This window comes from Rhipicephalus sanguineus, chromosome 3 (genome assembly GCF_013339695.2).
Source record: "Rhipicephalus sanguineus isolate Rsan-2018 chromosome 3, BIME_Rsan_1.4, whole genome shotgun sequence".
Lineage (NCBI taxonomy): Eukaryota > Metazoa > Arthropoda > Arachnida > Ixodida > Ixodidae > Rhipicephalus > Rhipicephalus sanguineus.
The window spans coordinates 221,372,059-221,396,310 of record NC_051178.1 but is presented as its reverse complement, the minus strand read 5'-3'; the positions used below and the strand labels follow the sequence as shown (position 1 = coordinate 221,396,310).

At 44.8% G+C, this 24,252-nt stretch overlaps 2 long non-coding RNA genes across 2 annotated transcripts; one reads left to right on the top strand and one right to left on the bottom strand.

Moving 5' to 3' along the window:
• The first annotated feature begins 2,551 nt into the window (after nt 1-2,551).
• Nucleotides 2,552-18,946, top strand: LOC119388324 (uncharacterized). The gene is made up of 5 exons (XR_005182686.2): nt 2,552-2,676; nt 4,732-4,949; nt 9,895-10,124; nt 12,432-12,872; nt 18,895-18,946. It is a non-coding gene; the product is annotated as an uncharacterized LOC119388324 (long non-coding RNA).
• LOC119388323 (uncharacterized) lies at nt 13,839-23,769 on the bottom strand. Its single transcript, XR_005182684.2, has 3 exons — nt 23,567-23,769; nt 19,649-19,787; nt 13,839-14,721 (listed from the first exon to the last, which is right to left on the bottom strand). It is a non-coding gene; the product is annotated as an uncharacterized LOC119388323 (long non-coding RNA).
• Between the last annotated feature and the right edge of the window lie 483 nt (nt 23,770-24,252).

Sequence of the window (24,252 nt, the reverse complement as noted above, 5' to 3'; positions counted from 1 at the left end):
TCACGTTCACGCAAACTTTTTGCAATAAGTTTTACATACAAAAGAATGAAGCAAGTTTTAATGGGAATTAACTTCATATCCTTTTGTTTTACACTCGGCAAAGAAGCGTTGCGAATCTCAAGAGCCTAATCCATCCGAAGCAAATCCGAAGCCTGTACTTCCCATCATTCCCATGGTGGTTGAAGCGCGTCTCAAGGAGCCCGCGTAGAGTGCCTCGATGCGCTCGTTCGCCTCCGGGGGCGCGCGCATCGAGGCACTCTAAGCCCGCGTAGACACTAGCGCCAGATTCCCCTCTAGGTATTATTGTAAGAAACTCTATGGTCCGAGCTATTATAGGCATAGAGTTAATATACTGACTCTAGAGGTATAGTGACCTAGATAGGGGTATAGTGACCTAGATAGGGGTAGTGGGACGAGGGCGGTCCGCGCGGCGAGGCCGTTTGCACGGATACCGCTAGGCGGCGTTGCAGCGCCTTTCTCCTGAAGCGCACCGCAGTGGGCGCGTGTTCACCGCGCATTCAAATGAAGAGTGCGATACACTCAAAGTTGACGCTTGACTCCTGAGTGCCTAGATTCTACACTGTGTCAACAAAAAGATAATGGTTTTTTTTTCTTGAAAGCTCCAAGCCGTGGGATTTTTAGGGACAAACCTGCCTGTAAGACAGTTTATGGAACTGCGCGTGAGTATACTAAGAACGGATGCGGCACTGCACCGCCGATGCCGTGCATGCAGAGAAAAAGAGAGTGAGAGATAAACAACTGAAACTGTGCATTGAAACATTTTAATCAACACAAAGACACTGCGACGATTTCTTTCCCTGAGAATCCGTAGAGTTGCAACAGACGTCCTTTTGCGCTTTCTACGATTTACATCGCTTCTTCGGGTAAGTAAAGCTTCCGCAAGTACTTGCATGAAATACAGGCAGATCCTGCATAGGGTTGAAAAATAATCATGACTGTGTGCATCAGGTTGAAATGTCATTCGCTAGGCCCATTTGCGAAGTGGAGAACTGACGAGGAGATCGGTAAACAAAGAAAGGGTATAGAAACGAGAAGAAACTTAAGCATAGCGCTAATAATAGAGCGAACGAAAGAATCGACGGAGCCGAAAAATATGTCGAAGACATTACGCATTAACGTTCACTTTTCTCAGAGCAAAACGCGTTCGTTTAGTTTGATAGATTTTCAGCAATAAAACATTTTTAGGTGCACACGGTCTTTGCCCACTAAAATTAAATGGCTAGGTATATTTTCACGTACTCACCTGTTCCATTTACAGTCCCTTTGCACTTGAAGCTCTGGACAAGTCCATCTGCAACAATCATTTGTTGCTTCAATCCTTGAGTGATGGGCACAGCAGCAAAGTCTTCCAAGATGCCTGCTCCCTTGCAAACTTGCAAAGAATGAGCTCCCTCCAACACTTGCTTAGCTTCATCAATCGTCCGTGACACGCTTTCTGACACAAGAGTCTTTCGTACGTAAGAGCGGCAAATCACTGCATTGGGGTCCTCACTGTAGTTCATCAATACAGTTTTTTCAACGCCGACAGTGTTTTTCTCACTATCCAGAGTAGCCAAAACGTACCCAACACCGTCATAGTTGGGAAATTTATGGAGTGCCCAGTGCTCCGTGGGTTTGGGAACTTCGCTTAATTCAAATGGGCGATTCTTAGCGTCGTCACTGTTGTTCGCAGCCTCGCTTGTCTGCATGTCGTCCTCTTGAATGCACCGCATTTTTGTTTGGTGGTCGTGGAGGCGTGAGGAAGCTCTCTTCTTTGTGGGCCGCTCGCACGACGGAGTTTTCGAAGGGTACCTGGGGAGGTTTGGCAATATCGTGGGCACTGCATCTGGCGAGAGAGATGGCTTCCCACGGGGTAAACGCACCTCTTTGCCGTCGATTACGTCTACGTAATCTCTCAGTACATATTTTCCTTCAAAATGAAGCTCGCACACGGCGTCAGTCACTTCCAGTGGCTTGTCCTTGCGGTGTAGATTCCGTTCCCACGTGCGGCGCATTTCTTCATCCTCAGCAGGGACACTGAGACACTGAGAGACAACTTCGGGGCATCTTTCACTCTGCTATACCCAGTTTTACAACCTGGCGCAAAACAATAATTCTTTCGCCGAGGTTTCCCCATCTAACTCAGCGTTACGTTCATCACGCCACCAAAAATACCACGCACGAGCGACTACAATCGTCAGCGCCTGTTGTCCAAACGCACGTTGCTGTGAGGAGGCTTCAGGAGAAAGGCGCAGTGGCGCCCCCACGCCGCGCACGAAGATTTCCGTGCGTTTCGCCACGCCGCCGCTGCTTGCTTGCGCTCTCCCCTCGTCCCACTACCCGTGGGACGAGGGTGGTCCGCGCGGCGGCGAGCGTCTAGAAAACGTACAAAATCCTTTTGTGTTCGACGGCTAGGTACCTAGGGAGAGAATCTCTAGGGATTTTCGATGGTGGCGCCGTCACATCTTGGCGGAGCTTTCTGGAACGCCGCCGCGAGTCATGCAGCACATGCAGCTTTCGTCTTGACAACCATTTGACAACGTAGTCCGTAAACCGGTGTCCCGTAGCGACTTCGTCGTGACTGCCTCAGAGAACGTCTAGTACTGCCTTTGCTTGATTGACGGACGTCGAGGGCGAAACAGAGCGAAGGTGCTGCAATGCGCTGCCTTGCCACAAGTAAGTAGCGATCTCTGTTATTTCGAGTTCTGCTCCGCTAGTCTGAAATGTCGGCGTACCTGTTACATTTACGTATCAGAGAGCGTGATCATATAGCTATGCTGCCGTTCTTACGTTGTGGTTACGGAGCGTGATAAACATTTCGAACTGCGGCACAAGAGGTTCATCCACGATCGCTGCGCGAGCAGAAAAAAGTTTTCTGCGAAAGAACCGATCGTGTGTTTTCATGCACTACAGCCGCTACAGTTCGACACGATTAACTTGCACCAACTCGTCCAATGTTCGGCTTTGCGTAATTGATAACTGACACTATTATTAGAACAGTTTCTTCGCGCATAAAAGAAGCCTGATTGCCATGTGAAAGAACACATGGCTCTCACTTTGTGGCAGTTTCGCAGGTGTTCAGGTTTGAATGTCGAATTTGCTTGCATTATGAAGTGTCATCACGCTCCATGTTTCCAAGGGATTGCAGCTGCTTGCAAGAGGAAGCAGGCGCTCTTCGTTCGCTAGTTTGATACAAGTGCCAGTTCACCAGACAGCACTTCAACGTGTTTAGTGCGCTCGCATTTGGTGTTGGTTTGTAAAAAGCCTTCTACGAATTGTAAGCTGAATTGTAAGCGTACTGACGGAAAATATAAAATGAAAGACGAGAAACGTTCACTCTTTTTTTGTACAGCGTATCTCGTGTGCCTGCTTAGCTGCCCTTCAGTAAGATTATGCGCCATGTAATGCTTATAAGGATTGTGAGAGTGATACTTTTGAAGTAGTTGCAATAAAAACCAAATGTAAATGAAAAAGGTATGACTATATAGACAGCAGGATATATGCATCTTTATTTAGGGCATGAACAGCAAGAATGAGGTTAGCTCAAGCAACCAACTTTGCAAAAGGCCAATGGGTGCACAGTCTAGCAGCCTTACACTTCCTGGAAGACCCTTGTGTACATGGGCGTCCGGAGGGGGGTGCAAGGGGGGGCGGCTGCCCCCCCTTGGAATTTCGAATAATATTTGTCTATGCAGTTGCGATAAGCTACACAGCTTGATTAGCACACTCAGGTCCTGGCCTTCAGGTTCGCCATCCAATTTCGCGCGTTACAAACTACTGACTAATCTTGCCTGTCACGTCACGGCAGTGAAAGAAAGGCTGCCAGTGCTGAATGCCCCCCCCCCCCCCTGCGTATGCACCCCCCTGCAAAAAGTTCTGCGGACGCCCTTGCTTGTGTAACATTGCTTGTCACTCACACCAGTCAAACTTGCTTATTGAACGAACGTATCGTAGGCTAGACTGCTCTTCTGTCTGCTGTATGCTACAATAACATGGCAAACATGCTTTCTGTGTCCCCCGGATATAGGATTACAGCAACATGCAAGGGTGCAGCCGCCACTCTGGTGCAGTAGCGGTACTGTCCATAATGCACTATCCTTTCATAATAGCCCGAAGGTACTAGCCTACACATGGTGTTATCGACACTTGGCTCAATGCACAACCAAGGTCTATTGAGAATGTAATTAAGTTGTACCTTCACCATCCACACTTGATGTTGAAAAATTTCTTCTGCCTACGTACCGTAATATCCCGAGCAAGCGCCCCCTCCTTTTTTTCTGGATATTTGAAATATCTACAAATGGGACCGAGCAAGTGTTCCCCCCCTGCCTCCCGCCCTTTACACTGCTCCATTCCGTGTTTTTATTCGCGTGACAAGGGCTAATAACGACAGCAAATGCATGCCTATTCAAAAACGCATTTCGTTGGAAGCACATGCGGCTCTTCCACCTCCATATTGAATTTTGATCCGTGACCGAGCAAAGGCCCCCCTCCAAATCTTGTCCGATTATCTTTCACCGTGGGAGTGGTGCTTGCTCCGGATTTTACGGTATTGAGTTAAAACTCGATCTAACGAAGTGGTGAGGACACTTGAATTATTTCATTAAATCAGGAAGTTCGTAAAATCGAGAAGGGGATTTTTCGGCTCTTTGAAATCTAAAATTGTAACATATAACAACAACCAAAAGCTACCAGGCCATTGCTCTCGCGATTAATCTAATTGCTGCGCAGGTGAAAAGTCCGTGAGGCCGGCCTGAGGGTGGCTCTGACATGAGGCTCCCTTGTCGCCTATGTCCAGGTGATGCAAGCCAGAAAGACCATTGCATGAAGCAATGATGGGCGATACATGGAGAACGAATGAAGCGATTGTGCGAGCAGGCCAAGTCAGAAAGTTGCAAGGAAGCTATTATTGCAACGAAACCAGCCACCGCCGCCTCTAGCACCATCCGGTACGTAAGAATGCCACTGACTGCCGAGTCCAGTGCTCCATGCAAGGGCACTGTGGAGCGTCCAGCCTCATCAAACTAATGCTATAGGGCTAAAGCGTTAGAGTGCACGCTCGAAGAAAAACCCATCTCTGCAAAATTAAATGGAAATCACCACTTTTTACGCAGTTATTTCCAAGAAAACTTTGTTAAATCGAGTTTTGTGGCCGCGCTAATTCATTAATTTCAGCCCTATGGGTATTTGCTGGAAAATCACAAAATACTTCGTGAGATCAGGAACTTCATAAAATTGTGTTTTGTTAGATCGAGTTTTAACTGTATTTCATTTCCTTAGGAAGCTACACATTACTTATATGTGTCTGCCTTTAGTCACAGAACTATTTTTAAGTTGTCCCATGGGCGTGTGATGAATTTAAATGTCACGAGCCATTTCTTGGCAATCAGGAAAGTTACCTGAAATATTGTAGGGTGAGCGAATCATTGTAAACATGCAGGAACTTTCTTTTCTGTCCAATACTTCGTCATTGAGGGACCATTGCAGCTGTGTGCTGTCATGCTGCAGCTGCATTGCGTTAGCAGTGTTCAGACAGGCACGTTGAATCCTGTTCCATGGGTCAGTGACCCTGGGATCAAATAAACTGTTATGAGTCACTGTATGGTACTGATGATTGCCTTTAATTTTCCATTTCATAAAAGTCTGCTGGGATGATATAGGGTGAGTGAATCATTGCGGAAATGCAGGAATTTCCTCTTCTGTCCAATACTTCATGATTGAGAGATCATTGCAGTCGCAATGCGATGGCAGTGTTTGGAAGCTGCTTTGAATCCTTGTCCAGTCTTCCTGTTAAGGTCTTTGTAAAAATGTTCAACTCTCTGGCATTTGCAAAAGCCCTCAGCTAATTGTGCCTTCAGTAAAAAAAAGTTAAGGAAAAAGTGAACCAAAGCAGACAGGTATAATTGGTCTAGAAAGTGTTCATTTGTACCACTAGCATAGCCAGAGGCATAGCCCCTTTGGTGTTGCACAGCTTTTCGTGCTTTCCTTCCGTCTGACTTTCTCGGGAGACAAGACAAACGTGATCGTCACGACCCCTAAATGTCTCTTCGATTACGGCCATAACCCATAAGAGCCTTGGAGATTTCTCGTTCATGATAAGTCTCCTACTTTTACTACAAGCAGTGCCATTGATGTGGTGAGCTGATTGTAGCTGTAAAATATATTCCTTGTGCCATCTCTTCCAGAAGGCATCAAGGCATGCTTTTCTTTGCCTCCAACGTCTTTGTAGTTCATCTTTGGTCGAACCAGGCTTCGTCTCCGTGATCTCGTCATCAGGAATAGAGACTGACCTTCGACTAATCAGACAATGAGCCGGTGTAAGCCGTGGCTCCTCCAACTGACTTGGTATTACTGTTAATGGACAAGAGTGTACTATTGAATAAACTTCTGTCAACACGGTCTCTAATTCAACATAGTTCAGCAAGGCTGTCTTGCAGGCCTTTTGTATTGCTGTCTTTACTGTACGTATCAGCCGTTCCCAGAAACCGCCCCACCATAGGGCGCAGTCCGCTATAAACTTCCATTTAATTCCATTCTGCCTGAAGTACTGAAGTATGCGTTCATCTTGGACTGACTCACACATACTTTTTAGTTCCTTTGAAGCTCTGTGAATGGAGACAGAAAGCCATATGGGTCGTATATCTCAGCTTCTGCCTTTAAAACATTCCTCTTCGTTGTCCTCATGGATGCCACGAGCTGCATAATATTGGAGGTGTCAAGCCTTTACACGCCATCTTCAGGGTACTAAAGAACTCCCAGTAATTTCTTGTTCTTAGGAACCGTTAAACGAATATCTTTATTAATGCCTTCTCTTTCTTCACTGAGATGTTGAAGACTTGTGGAATTTGTCATCCATTTACGCAGATGCATTTCTGCTTAATTGATAACATTAGCTGCATTATTGCAGACCAGCAAAGCTGCTTCCGCTGTGTCTGCTCCGGCCACAATGTCGTCGACATAAAACTGGTGTTTTAGACCGCTGGTCATCTCTTCGTGTTCTCCTGTGGTATTCTCAAAGTGATGATGAAGAGTGGCACTAAGAAGAAACGGGCTTGATGCGGCTCCGAATGGCACACGATTCATCCTCCATACGTGCGCGGGTACTTGTTATGCAAAACCATTTTCTTAATATTCTCGTATCGCTTTGTCATATTGTGTCAACAACTCTTTGTCTTTGAGAAGCCCCCATCGGCAATGGAGTCACAATATGGGTGGGCCTGGCAGTTATGCCACATGAGAATTTGTGCCAAACTCCTGCATTACTTGCCCTGCACTGATAAACCATGCATTTCTGTCATGCAAAGGGGCATGAGTTATTTGGCACTTCGAAAAGGCGGTAATTCGGGTTAGTTGGCTGTCCTTTGTCATAAAAAACAGTGCACAAACAACGGACAAACGAGTTGTCTCTTTCTGCTCGTTCATTGTTTTTGCACTGTTTTTATGAGTTATTTGGTACAATGTTGATGCACTAACATGCACAATGTCATACATAAACAATAACTGATAATGCATTTCTTCTTCTATGGACATATCTTGACATGCCTCTCACAGTCGTAATAAAGGCCCACTCAAGTGCAAGGTGGGGGGAGTGAAAATTATTCTGTGTGGGCCTCTGGTTGAACTCTGGCTTGCACAGTGCCCTAGCTCTCTCTTTATTGACATTCAGTGAGAGTAACAGCACCAATAAACTTTACCACTTTATGTATCTTTGCAGATTCCAGGAACACCATTATCTAGATTGGTACAAAATATATTTATGTAGTCCTCTAACAATATCATATGGCAATGGCTGAAACCTGCTTGTGGTTAGATCAGGGTGTGTACAGGTGCTTGAAGCCCTTGAAAACAGTTGAAATTGAAAAGCACATTTTCACAGCCCTTCAGATTCCTGGAATTTTTTTCTTTCTCGGAAAATGCTTCAACTTCTTCGCATATGGTGTCTAATATTGACTGTGGCAGCTGCTATGTATAGGTAAACGTTCATCAGGCCAACTCCAAGGGCACATGCCGTGCTCCTGTTATGGCTCCCGTCCTGTGTTTAAGCTGCCTTCATCACTGTTCATCTCCTACCATTCATTTCATTTCCTCACCTGGTCTACTTTCTCTCAACTTTCCTCCTGGTGACTTGACTTTTTTTTTGTAAACCAGCTTTTCAGTTTTAAGTGAAGTCGCTTCTTAAGCTGGGATAGCGTGCAGGAGGCTTGATCCTTCTTCCGGAGCAGGTAGTTGGAGGTGGGCAAGGCCGTTCCTCAACTTGCTGTGTTGCCACTGGTAGGCTTGGCTCAGCTATGTCGTAGTCCTCTGGCGAAGCCTCTGCAACAGTCTGCTGTGTGTTTCTTGGTCACAGATGGATGCGATTTCTGAAGCGGATGCCTCCGGTGTCTGTCTTTACGGCGTATCTTCGAGGTTCTGGACCGACATTCACCACGGTGGCTTTTTTCCAATTTTTGATTGAGGTGGAGCCACAAAGGCTGACCAGGAATTAGTGCTGAAAGATTTCTTGTGTGGCAGTCTCCGTGTTTGTGTTACTGCTTTTGCCTTTCGTGGAGAAGCGTGTGGTGAGTTGCAGTTGGAAAGCTCGGTTGTAGTACGCTTGGAAAGGTTGGTAGGAATGTGCGCAACTTCCTGCCCATTAGCAGCTCAGCTGGGGATTTTCCTCCTATCGTTGGAGTTGAACGATAGTTAAGCAGCACAACTGCGAGGTCTTTGCCTTCCTCTGATGCCTTTGTCATCATTGATTTGACTGTTTGGATGGTCCTTTCTGCTTGACCATTGCTGCGGGGGTGCAGTGGAGATGAATGTAGAAGAACTGATAGCTGGGCCAGTTGGTGATAATACTTGAACATGATTAACTTAGCGCAACGACGACGAGGACACAGCGCTGTGGTTTGTCTCCTCTTCTCTTGTGTCCTCGTCGTCGTTGCGCTAAGTTAATCATGTTCAAGGAGATGAATGGACATGTTTGATGTCCCAGTCATAAAAGAAATTTCTGAGGTCGGCGCTGTCGAACGGTGGCCCTTGGTCCGATATTACAACATTTGGTATGCCGAGCCTGGCGAATGTATCCTTGAGTACCTGTATTAGTGAACAGGCTGTGGTACTCGTCATCTGCCAAACCTCTATATACTTGGAGAAGTAGTCAACTATTAGAAGGTATGTTTTGCCTTTAAGATGAAAAAAATCCATGCCAAGCTGCATCCAAGGGCGTTCAGGCATAGATCTGTCCAACAGTGGCTGCCGCGGGTTAGCATTCCGATGCGACTGACATATTTCGCACCTGTTTACCAAGGATTCAATTTCCTTGCTTAGAGATGGCCAGTACACACTCTGGTTTGCCGAGTTCTTGCAAGCAGTAATTCCGCGATGTGCTTGGTGCAACGTTTGAAGTACAGTTGATTGACAAGCTGTTAGTATGACTAGCCGCTGGCCATAGCAGTTCGCTTCTGATGTGGTAGAATGGCTTGACATTGTTGTCGATGTCTGGAAGTTTCTGAGGCCACCCATCGTGTATGTATCTTGCCACTTTTTGTAGGGTGCCTCTGAGGGTGCCATAAACTTAACATATCAAGTTTGGGCTAATTTTGTTGAGTCAATGGCGCCAAAATACGATAAATACACTTTGAAATCCGTGACGTCACGTGGGGAGATTTTGGCATGAAATTTAACAATGAAACTTTGAAGTTGGTTTTCTCCTCTATTAATAAACCTATGATGGCGAAATTAACGACATTAGAGTTCTCAGAGCACAATTTATCGATCTAAACAGATTCATTGTTTCTCTTTAGTATCCCTTTAAACTAGTGAACAGTTTTTGTAATTCACATTTATGAGAATGAATGCAATAAGGTTTTCAGCTGTACTATAGTGTGCAAAATACAACCTTTATTTGTGCAGGTTCCCGTGCTGCAAGTGCAGTCGTAACCCCTGTGGAGAGGGATCCGACCCCAAGGAGAAAGTAGGGGCTGACGAGCTGCGTTTAAGTATGCTTTGCTGGTGCTTTTAGCTATTTCAAAAGACGCAAGAAGTGGCTCGACATCACTTGGCCATAGGCTGCTCTTCCTCATCTTAATGAGCATAGCTCTTGCAACACTGGCTCCGCCAAAAAACTAGGCGTAAAGTTCAAGGTAAAGTTTTTAAACCATGTACTTTTTGTCATCTCGTGTGAGCTGCCATACACACATAGATGAATCTTTGTTGTTGCTTGGAGGTAGACTTCATGCTTCTCTCCCAGCAGTCCAGCTCTCTTCTCTTTCTATTATGTATTACTTTTCTATGATTTATGCTTCAGTGACCAAAGTATGTATGCTCACTGCCTGCGTGTGGAAGAGAAATGCACCGGTGTACACCATAAAAGGATGCGAAAAGTTAGACCCCTTGTGACTTTTTTTACTGTAATTTGTAGCCTTGTGTCTGGCAATGCCGAAATTGAGTGAGTCATAAATGCTCTGACATATCGTATAATTAATGCTAGTGTCTCTAATTCTGGCCACTTTTAGCTTCATTTTGAAACACCCGCCTGAGATTGTAAGAAACTACTTCCCCACAGCGGGGAAGCACCTAAGACATTGTGCGCTAAAGGTTTGGTGACATTGACAGCGCAGTTTTCAAATCGGGGGCCCCGCGCGCGATAAAGAATGAAACGATGTGGGTGCTTTGGTATGAGTTAAGCCGGTTAAGTGCGTGTCCCCTCAGGAAAATGAAAAGCATTCCTGGCTTAAGCAGCCAAAACCACCCTGAGAGCAGCTCGACAACTGAGCGAGAGGGACGAGAAGCAATAGCCCTCGTCAGGTGCCAGTTGTGGTATTGTGTGTGTCCTGTCCATCTTTTGTGACGTCAACAATACTGGCTTTTCTTGTGGAACGTCACACGGGGCCTTCATCTATGTCATATTAGTGGAGGTGTTGCGAGGTGCTGCCAACTCAAATGAGCACTCACGCTTACTTTAAAACCAAATTAAAATATCTTAAAGGTAACATTTGCCACTAATAATCAGCCAGAAGTGCCAACGTGTGCAGGACAATCACACAACACAAACATCTCGAGGTCTTGATATTGGTGTCAGGGGCCCTTTAAACGGAACTAAAAGTATGCAGAGGGGACAAGAGCCGTACGGGTCCACCCTACGTGTTTTTAAAAGCTGTAAATGATTTAAAGTAGTACTGTGTATTCTACTTTAGGAGACCGGTAAGCAGTCATCATACTTGCAGAAAAACTTTTTTTCATAAAAACGTTACCAAGCTTATGTTGAATGCACTAGTCTTTCTTTGATGGAAATGATTTCAGTAACATTATTTTGTCACTGTATAACCATAGCAGTAGCGATCTTGCCATGCTTTCTTTTGTTCTTCAGCTTTCGAATAACATTCTTCTATGTGGGAGTGTGTGTTTTCCCAACATTATGTTTTTCGGTAAACAGAACGATTACTTTATTGAAGAGACTGATGCTGGGACTCTTAGTACATAGTTCAAAATCTTCATACGGAAGAAGGAATTGTACAAGCACAGACACCCAGTGTGTGTGTGCATTCCATTCCTTCCTCTTGTGTAAGACTCCTTCAGGCTGAGTGTTGCTCTTTCAAACTCTTTTAGTGAAATTGTATGAGCTATGTTTATTGCACAAAAATAAAGCAGTCTTTATAACTGAAATCTTGACTGTCTCAAATGAAATAATTTCACTTTTCACACACTGCAATTATTAACTTAAAATTTTATTTAACTACGAAACAAAAAGGGGGCGCCGACCATTCTAAACAGAACGTTTATGACGTTTCGACTTCCAGTATGGAAGCCTTGTTCACGATGAATACATCATCAGAAGTGGTTCGTTTTATTTGGAAGACGAAACGTCATAAACATTTTGTTTGGATCTGTCTGTGTCTCTTTTTTATTTCAAATGTACCCTCCTAGCCAGACTGGATTCCGCCATGAGCCCGACTTCAAATGTCATTTAATGTACCAAGTAAGTGCTCACTCAACAGCAACATCTTGTGTTGACAAGTGTGTAGAAGACTAGGAGTAACACAGTCATCATTAGGATCTATTCAGTGTGTTCTAACAAAGGAAGATGTCGATGGAGGGCTTCACCGTGGGGACAGCGGCTCATCCTTTTTTCTTCAATTGTGTTTTTCTCCATAATACATTGAGAGCCAATCTTTGTGATTTAGAGACTTGGGACAGAAAGCTAGGGCTATTTCTGAAGTGTAGTAGCTTGTAATGTTTTAATTGTCATAATCTTTCACAAGTGGCAAAATCGATTTTCTTAATGAGTGGGACCTTTTATCTTTGTTTTCGCAATCACAAGTTGATTAATGAAGAGGAAAGGTTCAAAATCTAATTTTTGAACTTCGCGCCGAACCCCACTATCGGTCAGTCAGCATGACGTCACTAATCGATTTTTAAATTTTTTTTTTATCTACGGCTGGTTTCTGCAGATCAAAATGTTACGAAGCCTCAGCGAGAGTGGAAAAGCGCGAGACTAAGATCTTTGTTCCACACCTTGAGCTCAGCCAAATAGCACAGAAGTATGTTACACAGTAATAAATGTTTCCCATGGAGAAAAAGTTCTCTATTTTATGCATTTATGATTGGCGCCCACAAATGACGGATCGATTGAAGGCGCTTAAAAATCGCAATTTCGGTTTCGGTTTCTGACTGCGTGAAGCGCCACCTGCTTCCTACTGCAAGCGTCATGGCGACTTCCTGTTTACTTTTCTGGCTCCAACGCGTGCTTTCAACTTCCAAACTTCTGCGCTGTTCTTCGTGACATTGTGAAATCTATATGGATATATACGTGGTGGGTCATATGTAGCACCATCCGGAACATCAAGCATCAATATCTGATATGCGACACTTTGCCTACTGGTCGTCAGAAGGTAAGCAAAACGCCACTGCACCGTCACAATATTGCGCGGCCCGCGTGGTAAGGCGATTATGTAGTGCTTCTACGGCTACCTCTGCCCTTGCATTTGGGAATGACGCTTGTCTGCTTTAATATTGCGTTAACTATAGCGACCAAGGCCTGCGTCTTTAATGTGTAAGAGCGTGAGCTGCGCATACACGGACTTTAGAGAATAGACGACGCATCGTGTTTTCTGTTCTCGTTCGAAACATGTCCTCAGTTCCTGATCGATTCCAACGAACTAGAACTTTCTGTCCGGATTTTTAAAACGATATCGCATTTGTTCTTCCGCATGGTCACAAATAGACACCACATGGAAAGAAATGAGATTGTACGAATGAAATTGCTCTCCAAGAAAAGGTGGGCAGAAATATGAGCTTCAGAGCAGTGTGCATAGATTGCAATATTTAAAGTATAGCAAGACGATTTAGACAACCTGTAGTCACATGAACCTGGCCACACAGCATTTGTACAGAATCGTCATTCGTCTCAGGGTATCATTAACGTCTATCGCTCATCCTTTGTAATTTAAATGCGGCCGCCGTGGCCGGGATTCGTTTCCGCGCCCTTCGGATCAGCAGTCGAGCACCATAACCACACCACCGTGGCGCGTCTCTTTGATGGGGTCCTTCTATGCCAAACGTCCGCGACATTGCACTCGTACGTCTCAAGATTCTGTTCTAAAAATCGTGGGCAAGCTTTTTAGTGCAATATTCGACCTCTTTCATGAAACTGTCATTGCAAGAAAATTTTTTTCTGTGTCCTTGGGAGGGATTTGAACGTTGCCATAGTGGTTGCTAGAAAAGGAATGGTGCGTCCGCTATTCTGTCTCGCGATATGCTTTGTGGTGAAGCAAAAAGGCCATTCTGCATCCATTCTGAGAATTTTAAAAAAATTCTACAATGTATATCAACACAATACAATAACACCACATGCCAGGATAGTTGCCAGTAAGTGTGTCAAAAAAGTATGGAGGTCGATGACCGAGAAGTTTTGAAGAATGAGGGGTGCAAACATAGAAAAATGTGTAAATGGGGTGTCGCACCACCCATATACACAGAAATACGAAGAGACCACATCAAAATCCAAGTGCCAAATTGCCAGACGAACCTTTTTTTTTTTTTTTCGATTCAATTCTGCCAAAGACAGCATCTGAATAGAACCACCTCCTCGCCTCTGTCGCCAAGAACCCAGACCATTAATCTTTTCAAGCTGCTTTGCATAACGTTGTATAATGTACATGTATTAACAACTCTCCTCTGTAACGCTATTTGGAATTGAGAGTGAGTTAAAGAAATGCATGACTTGTGTTCAGGCACATGCAGTTTGGTGATGCAGTCAAATTAAAATTCCACTTGTTTGGAAGGGTGTACAAAGGAAATTCGATTCTGAAAGTTTAATTATAGTGATTTTTGTTTTAAGCGAGAAAAATTTACGTTGAGCATGTGCAGTGTCCTTGGACAGCAGCTCGTAAGTCCACTTCACTGCGCTGCGTGCTTCATTGGGGCAAGGGAAAGATGCAACGGCTACACGAGTGGCAAGTTTGTATGCTGCTTTGTGTATTTCCACGCTTTGACAAGCATTCATTGGCTTTCTGCAGTGCCACCGATCCGCCATGTTTCAGATGGTTTGTTCAGAAATATACTGTTAGAGTATAATAAGAGTATATAACAAACACTGGGGATACACTTTAATTCTTTTTTGCAGCTCCCATAAACGTGACTCGCACATCTGCAGGTCGTCCTTTGGCCGCATCCCTTGGAAGTACATAAAATGAGCATTGCGAATGCCGCGTCTACTGCTTCCTTGTCATACAGGAGAGCCTGTAAAAAAAAAAGTTAGAGCGATAATTATCTAAAAGGACAGTGCCGCCTTACAATTACTGTGCTGAAGTGAGTGCCAACAAAAGCTGCACTTAAGTGCAAGGCTCGTTCTTAAAAGGTGTTAAAGGGGTACTGACACGAAAAATTTCAGTTGTTTTTTTGCGTCAAATGCGAGGCCAAGCCCTCAAGAGCCTACAAACGGAAGTGCTGAGCGCAAGTGCACCCTGAAAAAGTCATTACAATATGTTTTTAAAAGCTAGTTTCAGTTCCTACTGTACCCCGATGTCACAACATGGTACGAGCTTCTCGTCACGTGCTTGCACAATATATAGTGACGTTTCCACGGCTGCTCAGCACCGGGGCTCCGTTGATGACGCACAAGCGGCCATTTTGAACGTTTTGCTGATGCACAAGTGGCCATCTTCGAATTTTTGGTACCTGACGTCATCACAATTAGTACTATAGCCTGACATCAAGCTAGTGTCGGTGTCGGTAGGTGTGCCATGGAAAAAGTTACTTTAATATAAAAATAAAATATCTGATCCGCCTTTCCTGAGCTTCACACTTGCTCAGAGGCGTCTCTGCATACAGGATATTTGTATGGCGTAGTAAACTCGCCTTCAAAAAAAGGCGTCAGTACCCCTTTAAGGGCCGGTTACACACTCAAGTCAAAAGTTAAGTATAAAGTTGGTCCTTGAATGCGGCAGTTAGTGAAGAGGAAAAAAAAACTGGGGGCAGCTACGTACTATTGGCACGAAGACTGAGGAAACAAAGCTGGTGGCGTTCCCCTCCTCCTCACCCTCTCCACTCCTTGCAATAGTGTACTATTAAAGAATATGCTATGCTTCACCATCTCCCCTCATTCTATGCTTCACCATCTCCCCTCCTCCTCACACTCACTTCTGTTTCCCTTCCCTTTTCCATACTATTGGGCATGAGGCCCACCACTGGTAAAGCTGGCGCCACTGTCAGCCTGCCAGACAGACATGATCAGCAGTAGCGTTGTCTGCTTAGGGAGCACCAACATGTGCTGAAAACAGTATTTCTGAATAGCACCTGCGCTGTAATTTTGACTAAATGAGGAGTTCTCCCGCTTCACCTGAGCACTTGACAACACTTGAAAGCACAGCAATATGAAAACGTGAGCTTAGTAACTTCGTAACGCACTCGTTACTATTTCGGAACTGCAACTGCTGCCGGCCAATTCGTCTGTTGAGCACCTATTTAACGTATAGGTGTGGACGTATTCACTAAGAGAGGCAATCTTTACGATGACAGCTTTGAAATGCAGCTGTTGCTTAAATTCCACAAGAAGTTGTGGAAACTTCTCCTTACAGTAATCTGTGCGGTAACTGTTTTCAAAAAGGAATGTGCTTCTTTTGATCGGCAACTGTGGGTACACGTTTCTGTAGTTATTAAATTTTTCCACGAATGAGGCTGATCTTGAACACTTTCACATAAACGCTTGCAATTTTCGCGGCAATTATACAGGTTGTGATGACTTCTTTATGAAGAGCGTTGATGATAAAATCTTCTTTTGTGCAGTCACACTGTGAAAAAAGTTCGGCAGATCCCACGCCTTGTGGGAATCGGTTCCATGCAAAGCAGTCAGCGAGTAGCTGTCCGTGCTGCATGTTTTGGCTTTGAGCCAAGGAATACAAATGTAAAGCTTATTAGACTGCTTGAAAAGCAGAGCTAAAACTGGAACCACCATTAAAATCCCGACATGACGCCTGAATCATAGGAGTATATAAGTATTGCTTATTGCCTTGTTATAAAATTAGATAGCCAGCACTGCAACCACAACTGACGTTGCACCGACATTACACCTGCGTTGGGTTTTTTTTCCGAAATCAGTTTCAAGACCTGGCGTAGCTCTGCGGTAGAATACCTGACTGCCACGCTGAATGCCTGGGTTCGATTTTCTGCTGGGGTCCTGATTTTTAATGTTTGAATTCGTCAGGTCAATACTGCTGAAATCGGTTTTAATTAACGCACTCGCATTTAAATTACCAATGTCTGTCCTCGCCATTTCTGGGTTGATTTATACTGTCAGTCACCCTTGGCACATATCCGCATACTGCCGCCTGTGGTATACGGGCGAGTACCACACGTATGTGGAGGAAAGAGTTTGACGACCTACGCGAAAGGATTTTCACATTATTCATGTCATGACTAAACTATCATGTTCATCAAATTCTCTTACCCTCCGATGCCAGTTTTGGCCTACACTAAGTCAGAACACCAGATGTAGGCGGCTAGATAGATAGATAGGTAGATAAGTATACATAGAAACGTTCAAAGTGCCTTTGGTTCGCTAAGAAATGCTTCATATTTAAAATGGCTTTACCGTGTTTCACGCAAGTTAGAAGCCATCACATCTAACTGTCCAGGCGACTTTAGGTAACTATACCCTTGCCAAGGTACGATACATTTGTCCAACTTATTCTCATTAAATCTGTACTTCACGTAAAATTGTCATTTGGGCTAGAAGTTTTATGTAAATATATAAACATCAGCTTTATAAAATTGTTACTTGGGATTCCTGCAGCAATAATGCAGTGATTAATATTTCTGACCATGAAGTAACGGCAAAAGTAACGTCCGTTACTTTTTTTCGGTAAATGTAATGGTAACACGTTAACTTTTTTAAGAGGTAACGTAGGGCGGTAACGCATTCCTTTTTTGTTAACAACGGGTAACGTATTTAGTTACTTTTTCTCAGTAATGCCTACAACACTGACAATTATAGATACTTATTTATGCTACGGCCGCGTCATTGCTTAATTGAGGCTTCATTCTCGTATGATCCATTTATTTATACAGACGGACCACTGTAAGAGTATATTTCTTTTGGTGAATTCCATTGGCAGATTCGGAGCACTTCCGGTAGCAGTTTTCCTGCTCCATTCAGAGCAAGTCTGTTCCATTGGCGGATTGAGAGTGCTCCCTGTATGTTTCATTGGCAGATCTGGAGCAGTTCCCTCTACTCCGCGAAAAGCGGCGGATTCGACCGGAAGTCACAAGCTCCCAGCACGAGCGCGCAGAGCGTGGCATACCACATGCACGATGCAATGCGCTGTCCGACCGCACCCATTCTCTCCGCTCGCGCCCGTGAAGGTGAAAACGGCGCAAAACGGAAGAAATGCTGGGCGCTTGCGAAGCAAATGTGCACTAGCGCCCCCTACCATTTGCTCTGGCGGGGCCCTCGTGTTCCATTGACAGATTTCCTTCGGTTGCTCTCCGCCGGAGTGGAGTGCTCCGGCACAGAGTTTGTCGGCCACTCCGAATCCGCCAATGGAATTCACCATTCAGAAGCGTGAAAATCTGGGCCGGTTAATTCATGTTTAGGTGCGAGGAAACCAGCGAAACTAAAAAACAAGGACGATAGAAGAAGGCGCATTCAAGCGCACACCATCGCTGGAAACAGTGTGTGCTTGAATGTGCCTTCTTCTATCGTCCTTGTTTTTGAGTTTCGCTTGTTTCCTCGCACCTAAATTCACCATTACGGATTGCCCACATTTAATGCAAGAAGATTGTTTGGGGATGCCCCATGCCGGCGACCGCTCGTAAGGTGCACTCACTGTACAATTTATGTAAACAGATAGCGCCTGTAAGCAACTCTGTGCTTTCTTCTAATCCAAAATTATTATTTTGATTGTAAAAACTTCTTTCGTTTGAAAGTATCCACAGAAATGTCCGTTAGGGCTTCCACGTGATGTTTTTCATAGAGCGCCGATAGCGAAACCTATGAGGAGTGCACCGGCATTATCCTACCTAGAACGCAAGTGCAGTGCATCCGATAAGAGGATGACTCCATAACTCCTCGCCTCCAATACTATACAAGACTGTTATGCTATGCTTTACACTCTCCGCTCCTCCTAACATCACTCCTTACCCTCACTTCCTTTCCCACCTCATATTATACTATACTATGCAAAGCTATGCTATGCTAGGAGCTGCTTGGCACATATCCACTTTTTGTGGCACATACCTGTAGAGTTTTTGCTAACACCTCACGGTGGAACTTCTTTCGCAAGTAACCATAGAATGGCTTCTTTAAAGGAGTTTATTGCCTCACGAATCAACCGCCCCAAAATTTTTTAAAATCTGTGCGTATGAGCGGAATTAGAGATTTGTCGCACGCTGTAATTGCTTTCTCTCTCATCCCAGCAAGCGCACTGGAAGCTAAGCAGGGGAAGGATGGCACAGGGGAAAGAAGTTACATCATCTACACGTCATGACTTGGTGCACTTTTTCTTTTTCTTTTTCCTTTCGAACGCATCGTGAGTGCATGCGCAGGCACGTGGCAGCCTCGTTAACTATGCAGCTGACGATGCTCAAGTCAGCTGACAGCCCGTGAATTTGGGTATATGGCATAATTTGTAGAAAGAAGAGGGAACGATTTCTAGCTGACTTTCAGAATTAATGGTAAATTCCAGGCCTTGTGCTGCGCTATAATGTTTGGCTTGCATGCTCTCAGGAGCCTCGACTACCGATCGGCAGTGTTTTCTAACCATGCTGAAAAAGTGTTTCAGGGCCCCTTTTAAAGAACTTCACTGTTGAAAAAAAAGGAAATAGCAGGGGGACAAGCTAGGAGAGTGCTGCCCTCACTTGTTCCTCTCCTAATTCTTTTTTGATAGTGCCAAGTCACCAAAGTATTACGGTTTGTTTAGACGATGATTGCCCATCAGGTAAATGCACGCACAAATACAGCAGAGGAATGAGCAATTATGATTGAGTTAAACAGAGTGACTGTTGATATGAGGCTGCTAGAAACCTGCTTTCACTTGTGGAGCTGATGTTCAGCCCTCATTTCTGTGGTTGGTGCATGAAGACTAGGATTGTGTTTTGTTCTATCTAGCACAACTGAACAACCTTGTACCAGTGCATGCACGTGGCCCTGTTTACATGAAAGTGTGTTCACCTTTGCAGCTCGCAGATGTTGAACAGCTGATGGCGCAAGGAGAATGCCAATATCTTCCTTGTACATTTCAAAACAATTCTTGAACATGTAATTCCCGTCCAGAAGTGTTACGTCCTTTAGTCATCCTAGTGTGTTGCTCCTGAAATGCCAATAAAAAGTACAATGTGAAAATTTGCTCTGGTGTCTCTAATTAAAGACATTATTCAGACTGCATGTTCAGACTCCAAAACTTTCATATTGACCAAGCATATTCACTGAACCAAGTGTGCAAGGTGTCCAAGAACAATTAACTTCCAAGATTAGCAACATTTCAGTCCATAATCAGAACAGGCATTCCAACTATTTCTCAAGGTCATAAATTAAAACCATGTTTTGTGTTAAATTTGACAACAGCAGCATGCTTGGGCACATAGTGCATGTTGATGTTGGGCAGCAGCTCGTTATGTGCAGTTTTTAGCAAATCTTTAACATTAATTTTTATGCACATGGCTGTTCAGCGACAGCGACCATACGTAGTAGTGTAATAGGGTTTCACTGGAGAACAACGGATACCCCACAGCGGTGGGGCTGCAGATGTTTACAGCCAGCCACTTTTGTGATGTGCAGAATGCTTAAACGAGCAAATACATTTGTTTTCTCAACAAGGCCTGTGCACTGATTGATTGTGCCACTTAAAGGGACTGACAACCAATTTTTAGGGCACCTATCTTCTTTAGAGCAACGGAAAGCTAACTGGTCAGATTGTCTAGCCATGGAATGGTAACGTGGAAAACGCCGTGAAACATTTTTAATCAGAATTTTTCTATCTGCGGCGAATATGAACTCTTAAACACACTTGACAACACATGCTGCAAACAGTGAATGCGAGAGCGGTTTGTGTTCGAGCGCGACGCTTTACTGCGCATGCGTGCACTCCGTGCGCATGCGCCACGGCTGGACATGGGCCACTGGCGGCTGCGAAGGCAGCGCCGCTTCTCACCATGCAACTCCTTTTACCTCGTAGGCAGCACAGAACTGAGCGGGGATAGATAATAATATGCATACTCTAACTCTGAGGACCAATTATGGCGTGCATGACAGCATCAGACTACGTATACGTGCAGAAAAGTGACCGACTTCATAATCCAGCTTCAAGGCTCTTCCGCTAGGCTGCGCGACATAGCGGTTTTTGTTACTTTTAAGCACTATTTAAAAATATAAATCCTACTCGCAACGCGAAAAGGATGCTGGAATCTGTCACTATATTTCACGGTCTTTTCATGTCTACCAGGATCTAATAGCACGTTCTGCCCAGTTGTCGGTCCCTTTGAAGGCCCCCTGACAACGCAACTTCAAAGCCAAAATCTTCTGTGTTCCATTCTCCCGCATACATAGGTAACTCAAACCATGTATTGCTGGTGAACGTAGTCTTAAACACATTTTAATATGGTTTTAAAGGAAGCGCAAGTGCCCGAATTGGCGACAACTTGTGACCTCATTATCAGTATGATGCATTTAGTGGCTACTCAGGCTCACTGATAATTCACCTATTCTACAAGTATAGTCGACGTCAATGACGGACAAGTTTGCAGGGCGCACAATGAGGGCTATCGTCATTCACCTCTCTTGCTTTATTCTTGGGCTGCTTTCTAGGTGCTTCTGGATGCTTACGCCAGTGGTATTTTAAACATTGCAAGATATAAACAAACATTCAAACAGTGGTGAGGTTTTTTTTGTTCCCGAGGGGGACTGTGAAATGGGTGCCCTGCCGGCAGCTGTACTTTAGTAAACAAAATTCGGCAGAAGCTCCCTCGTCAAGTCACCTGCTCAAGAAACTCAACCATCTGAAAAGAATGGAGTCACTATTTCAGCACTGTACTTCTTCTCATGCTGGTAATAAACTGTTTGTATCTAAAAAAAAGGATTCGGAAAAGTTTCCAAGTCACTGTGGTATGTGTGTAAGGTGATTATGACAGTGCACAGCTTCATATTCGTTGTGCGACTGTCAGCTGATTATCTTGGAATATCTCTGCTAGGTACACAACGGTGAAGTTGCTAAACGAAGTTTGCCACCTAAACATACAGAATGAAAATAATGCTTATGGAGATTAGACGCAGCAGTCTATAATAGTACAACATATGTGTCACTGCTGCTGGTCCTGGAACAACTGTAACATAAGCATTACAACCGCTGTAACTTGCAACAGTATAGTATAATAACAGTAATAGTCACGGAACTTTCAGTTGGCAGCGAGCGTCGCCTGCCTATGTTACAACATGCTCCGTGTTGACACGAGCTGCGTGACAGTGTGTATCGCAATTTTTTTTTTTTCTCTGCCACCATTGATGCCCTAGCTGAGCTGTGTGCCACAAATCTAGCAAGTGGTGACTTGTAAAGCTGACACATCGTGCAAGGCTTGTAAGCCATCTGGCAAGCGGAGTTGCTTCAGCTCATCGCTGCAGTCGGCAATCTTGCTCTCGCTATCCACTTAATCTTCAAAATTGGATAGCGCAAAATTGAACAGGTCCTGTGCATCTGTGTTCTTTCTAAGTCCTGTTCGATTTCCCGTTATGCAATTTTGAAGATTATGAGCCAACTAGCCTATCAACGTATTTTGTTTGTTATCCACCCAACGCCCGCAGGATCCACGTGTCTGCGGCTGTAACTTCACCCCTGGAGACACAAACACTTTGCCCGAGTTTAGGCTGATCGGTGATCGTTCTCATATACCTTTTGTTTGTCCGCATGCTTTTGGAGATGGTCACTATACAAGAGAATATAATAAGAACAGCTGATAGTGTGGCGGCACGTTGCAGAGCAGATCTCAACCACTCCACACACTTGGTCTCTGTTGCCTGACGGCGCGTGCTCAATGGAGCTTGACCTGTCGAGTGCGCGTGACGGTTGGCTGTTTGACAAGTTGAGGAGGCAAAGCAGGGTCGAGGAGGGTGTCACTATAATTGCTTGCAGCTGCCTTGATATGCAGTGCGTGGCTTAATTCATGGTGCAAATGAGATCATGATGTCGCCTAAATTCTTACAAAATTTCACAGACAGTTTCAGGGTCCCTTCAAAGTCAAGTTTACTTGGCTCTTATCCTATTCGAAATTATCTTCGTGAATACTCTGTACAATGATGAGGCTGACATGTCTAGTTTAAATTCTTTCATGTCTCCATTTTTTGTACTAGTAAAACATTGGCGTTTTTCCAACTCTCTGTTACATTCGAATTTTTGCATCTTGCCGTATGACCGTATGCGGTACGGCGTCACTCTCTGCGTACCTTTGCAAAAGAAGACGACTGAATGAACGGCTTGGGCACTCCACGCAAGCATGATTCATACTGTAAGACATGTTTCGGTACATAAAACTAGTACAAGTAATGGCGAAGTTAACGAAAAAACTAGTACAAGTAATGGCGAAGTTAACGAAACATCGCCCTGCGCACTGTTAGAATAAAATGATAAGCCGTTCTTTAGCTGTTGTTTACAAGTACCAGGTTTTCAAACGCCCCAGTCGGTCAACAGGATTATTCATTACCGCAGTACAACGAATCTAAGAACTTGCCTAGGATTAACGATAAGGGAGTGCCCTTACTACTAGTTCATGAGATAATATCAGCAGTGGTTATCACTTACGCAAAGCCGAACACTGGACGACTTGGTGCAAGTTAACCATTTCGAACTGTAGCGACTGTAGTGCATGAAAACGCACGATCAGTTCTTCCGCAGCAAATTTTTTTCTCCTCGCGCGGCGATCGTGGATGAGCCTCTTGTGCTGCAGTTCGAAATGTTTATCACGCTCCGAATCCACAACGTAAGAACGGCAGCATGGCTATATTATCACAATTTGTTATGTAACAGGTACGCTGGCATTTGTGGCTATTACGCGCGACAGAGACTAGCGAAGCAAAACTCGAAATAACAGAGATGGCTACTACTTGTCGTGGCAAGGCAGCGCATTGCAGCACCTTCGCTCTGTTTCGCCCTCGACGTCCGTCAATCAAGCAAAGGCAGTACTAGACGTTCTCCGAGGCAGTCACGACGAAGTCGCTACGGGACACCGGTGCACGGACTACGCTGTCGAAACGAAAGCTGCACGACTCGCGGTCATCGTCGTCGGTACCAACGTTACAAGGTACAGAGACAAGAGACGAACGCGCATACATGCACACGTGGAACAGCCGACACCGGTCGGCGAAGCGGCGTTCCAGAAAGCTCCGCCAAGATGTGACGGCGCCACCATCGAAAATCCCTAGAGATTCTCTCCCTAGGTACCTAGCTTTCGAACACAAAAGGATTTTGTACGGGATATAGACGCTCGGCGCGCGGCGAGGCCGTTTGCACGGATACCGCTAGGCGGCGCTGCAGCGCCTTTCTCCTGAAGCGCACCGCAGTGGGCGCGTGTTCACCGCGCATTCAAATGAAGAGTGCGATACATTCAAAGTTGATGCTTGACACCTGAGTGCCTAGATTCTACACTGTGTCAACAAAAAGATAATGGTTTCTTTTTTCTTGAAAGCTCCAAGCCGTGTGATTTTTAGGGACAAACCTGCCTGTAAGACAGTTTTTGGAACTGCGCGTGGCTACTAAGAAAGAACGGATGCGGCACTGCACCGCCGAGGCC